This window comes from Pteropus alecto, unplaced genomic scaffold, assembly GCF_000325575.1.
Source record: "Pteropus alecto unplaced genomic scaffold, ASM32557v1 scaffold33, whole genome shotgun sequence".
Classification (NCBI taxonomy): domain Eukaryota; kingdom Metazoa; phylum Chordata; class Mammalia; order Chiroptera; family Pteropodidae; genus Pteropus; species Pteropus alecto.
Genome location: NW_006435762.1, coordinates 10,142,243 through 10,146,845, shown reverse-complemented (window position 1 = coordinate 10,146,845; position 4,603 = coordinate 10,142,243). Strand labels below are relative to the sequence as shown.

Below are 4,603 nucleotides of genomic sequence, written 5' to 3'. Positions count from 1 at the left end.
CAGGAATTTGAAAATGTTACACAAGTAAACACTCTGCATATCTTGATAAAAACCCTTTTGTGAGCCATTTCTGATTACCAATGTTCTCTTTAAATCCTCCCCCAGATGATATTTAATTTAAACTTGCTTGAAATAAAGTGAGGCAAAGTTTCACTTCCGGATCTTATTTTTTACACTATTTCCGTTCCTTGGAAGTCTGGAAAGATCACACAGGCATTCTGCTATAAGGAAAGGCTCTGACTGATACTGAGAAACAGGTTTACTATGTTTCAGCTGTGTTACTACACTCTATATCCTTTGTTCACACTTAAGTGACTAGAATGCCCTCTCCGCTCCTGGAATCTGTTCTTCAAGCCCAGATGACATCTTATCCTCCAGAAAACCAACATTCTTCCTGACTAGATGAGATCTCTCCTACCTATAAATTGCTGAATATTCTACAAAGGTGCACAATTGCTTTCGCTGCCTCCAGTGAAATAAAAATGTCTTAAAGGCAGCATCCATCTTCTTAATTTTGGTATCACCAGCAGCAGCTTGTAATGAATTTAGGAAGTTATTCACAAAAGAATTAGAAGTTGGCATGACTTTACTACATACAATTCATACTAAGGCTTTTTAAATAACAAGATAAGAGAATTTGACAAATTAAATAGGTATTTCAGCAAATCATTTGAAAGATAAGAAATATTTTGTAGACTAGATGAAAAACTAAGCTGGATAATAGTACAATCCGCTCATTAATTCAGTAATTTTTAAGTACCTATTATTTGAAGGTCCTATGCTAGGCCTACAGTCTAAGAGGGATATAGATCCTGCTGGAAGGAAGAGAAACTAAACAAATAGATAAACGTAATTACAAATCTATAAGGACAAAGGAAAGAAACAGGATGCAGTGTCAGAAAAGAACAGGCCTAGAAAAAAAGTTCCTATTTAGACAGGATGGTGGGGGTGAAGGCTGAGAGGAAAGGCACATTATAAGCTCAGAGAAATAGCAAGTTAAATTAATTTGAAATGGATAATTGATTGACTGATTACACTCAAAAGGGGACCGTTACTTAATGCAGTAACCTGCCAAAGAGTTCTCTCCATAGCACTTGACCCTCTCCATAGGGTCAAGAGTTCTATAAATGGCCTGGATGGTAGCATTCCTGATGAAGACACAGAGCTACTGCTTTAAAAGTGGCTACTACACTGATGACGAAATGGGATACCCCAAAAGTTTCATACACATTTACAAAAGGCTGAATCTAAAAGGATTAAATATAAGTGGAAAGTCCTGCCTGGATCCCCCAACATGGTTACCAAAAAAGGCAAAGGTAATTTGGTCTTAATCTGATGTACTAGAAGTACAGGGTCAAAACTAGAGCCCCTCACCCCTATCTCCTAACTACACTTCCAGAACTGTGTTTTTCCCAGGTATACTGTTAAACAATCTCCAACTTAAGCAACCAGGATGAAAAACAACTTGGAAACTTACATGTTAAAACTGAAAGAATTGAAGCCGATTGGCCCACAAAAAAGAAGTCTGGATAGAGACCAGATGAGTCTTTAAATAGCTGGAGGGCTGTCCCATGACAAAGGGCTTACACTGTCCTGTGTTGACCTGAAGGGAAGAACTAGGATCAATAGGTGAAAGTAATTTGAGGCTTAATACAAGGAAGATGTTTCCAACAATTTAATCATTGAAAATAAAACTGGGCCAACTCCCCAATTCCCCATTATGATGTTATTCAGGTATCAATCTTGGGATATAACAAGGATTAGCATACTATAGGGGTTTGGCCTAGGGTTTCTAAGGTCCTTCCCTTAAAATAATCTGAATATATGGCCTCTCTTAAAAGAAGGCTACCTTAGCACCTCATTAATCTCAATGGTTTCCTCCCAATCCTGCCTTCAGGTTTTTGCATTTATTTTCCCCTTTGCCTGGAAGCTTTTCCCCAGGCTCTCTGAATGGCTGCCTCCACAGCTCTCAGGGCTAAGATCAAATGTCACCTATTCAGAGGTGTCTTCTCTGATTATCCTACCTAAACTGGCCTTCCACTAACTCGCTTTAATACCGTCTGGTTACAGGAACCTTGTTTTATTGTGCTTCACTTTATTGCACTTCACAGACATTGCATTGTTTTTACAAATTGAAGGTAAGAGCTTTCATCAGCAAAGATTGTGACTTGCTTTATTGAGATACTTGCTTTAGTGCTGTAGTCTGGAACCGAACCTGCAATCGCTGAGGTACGCCTCTATTTCTTTTAGAACAATGAGCACTAAGCCTGATTATTTTGTTAAAGTCTCATTCAGTACTGTATCTCCACTACCCTTTAGTGTCTGCCACATGGTACACGCTCTATAAATATTGTTGAGTTTTCATTTCTCAAGTTAAATTAAATGTTGGTAGGGGATCTTTCCTTAGTCCCCGAAAATAAATCTACTGCGAAGAGACGGTAAACTTCCAACTTTCCCTTTCAAAAAGATAGACGTGTGCACAAACACTCACACACACGTACAAACAAGCCACATGGAGAGAAAGATATAAAGACTAAACTTGATGTGGTTAGAAACAACTGATTATGAATGACACAAATAAATATGGAAAATGCAACAAACAAAAAACTATAGACTGATCTAGATGCATTCTAGCAATATTAATGCATTTTGTAATGTGAACTCCTTGTTTTCTTTACATATAATTTCCCTATTGTTAAACAACAATTATTCATGACATTTAATGTGGTAGAAAACTGTAATTACCACTAACTGTTCTCAAGTACATTTCATACCACTAAAGTCTTCTAAAATATGAGCCTTCATGACTTGTTGATATAGTAGGGCCACACTGCTTACAAACGGGTGACTGCCAGAATTTCTGCAACTCAGACCCTCCTGCCATGAAAATAGGCATCTTCCACCACTCTGTAAAGCCTGGAATTGCTCAGTTTAGTATTCATTAATTACATGGAACTAGGTTTCAGTAACAATTTTTTAAATGAAAATAACCTCGGGAAAGTTATGTTTTTGACAATTGTGATCATTGAGGATCAAAGTACGTACTGTAGGATTTCTTGTGTCTCCAAGACAGCAATCATTTTATTTCACTCATTCTCAGACTATTCCCAATTTAGGGCACCACCAACTCAATTAGCCAGTCTAACGGTCTCAGTCATCTTCTCTGCATCTACCACTCAATCATCACTTGTCAAGGCCTCTTGATTCTAAGTCTCAAACTTTCCACACCCTCTTTACCTCACTGGTTTAAGTAAGCAACATCCCCTATAAGCCATGCAATATTCAGAAGCATCTTCCTAAAACACACTACTGATGGAGCTCTTTTGCTAAAACACTCTGCTGCCTACAAAATAGTTAAGATACTTTGGCTTTGTATTCAGTCCCTCTCCTCCCCAACTTGGTCCCAACTTCCCTTTTAAGCCTGTTAACTAGCCCAAGAGCCCCATATTGAGATAAATCAGAAAACACATCTTTTACTTTTCTGCTAATTGTACCTGTTAAAACTATCCCCAGAATCCAGTTTAAATGCCCCATCTTCTATGTCTGAATTAATTCCACATTACTTGTTTATATAATTTTGATACCATTCTGTTTTTTAAAACCAAAATATCACACATCAGTCTTGAACATTAAAGTTCCCTGCAGGTGAGGGAAAAACTTAAGCTCATGTCTGGAATCCCTTGATATGTGACATTTAATAAACAATTAATTAAATAAAGTAAATACTTTTATCTGCTTGTATTCTGAGAAACATTTACACTGAGGTAGATGAAGATAACATGACAGCACTAGACATTTAAGAAAGATGTGGCCACAGAGTTCTGTAAAAGGCTAATGCTAGGTGCTCTAGATTTTTCCCACTCACTCTTCACAACTATCTTATGAAGTAGGTTAAAATTATTCATTCATATTCTGTGTGTGTGTGTTTATGTTCTTATAGAGACAAGTTCATTTCAATATGACATTTCCAGAAAGATGCAAAATTGGGTAGAACTCCTAATCCAAGGGTTCTAAATACTCTTCAGTAGGAAAGAGATTATTTTTATTTCCCAGTCAACAGAATATAAGCCCATTTGCAATAAACATCCTCTTTTTTACAGATGAATACAGGTTCCAAGCAATTAAGTGTCTTCCACTTAGCTTCCAAAATGTGATGAGCCAAGGTCAGGCAGCTACTGAACTCTGGAGCCAGGATATGAACCTAGTCGCCTAACTCCAGAAGAAACAAAACAAGTTTCTCTACTCTGCTGGAGCTCACATTCTGAGGAATAGACAGAAACGATTACAGATTAAAACCTTTCACTGCACAGTGACAGATAAAGCTTCACCTGCAAAACACCTTTGAAAGCAGGTACACAGCTGAAACACAGTGACCCTCAGCACAGCTATTAGATCCTTTCCCGCTTAGAGGAAACGGCACAGATTATCTGCAATGATCCTTTAGAAACTCCAAGAATGGGAACAGTGTATAAAAGGGATCTGGGGGTGAATTTTTACCTCAGTTAATCTCCAGCCATTCATGATTAAATACTATGCCAAGGAGTATTTGAAAAGGATACCTGTAATCAGAAATGGCTTACAAAGGGATTTTAACAAGGAATCC

General features: G+C 37.7%; 1 protein-coding gene across 1 annotated transcript in view; it reads right to left on the bottom strand.

Annotated features, from left to right (window-relative positions):
• The window catches only part of NDUFB5 (NADH:ubiquinone oxidoreductase subunit B5), a 12,999-nt gene that overhangs the window by 7,696 nt on the left and 700 nt on the right, over nt 1-4,603 (bottom strand). The gene's annotated exons all lie outside the window — the stretch shown is intronic.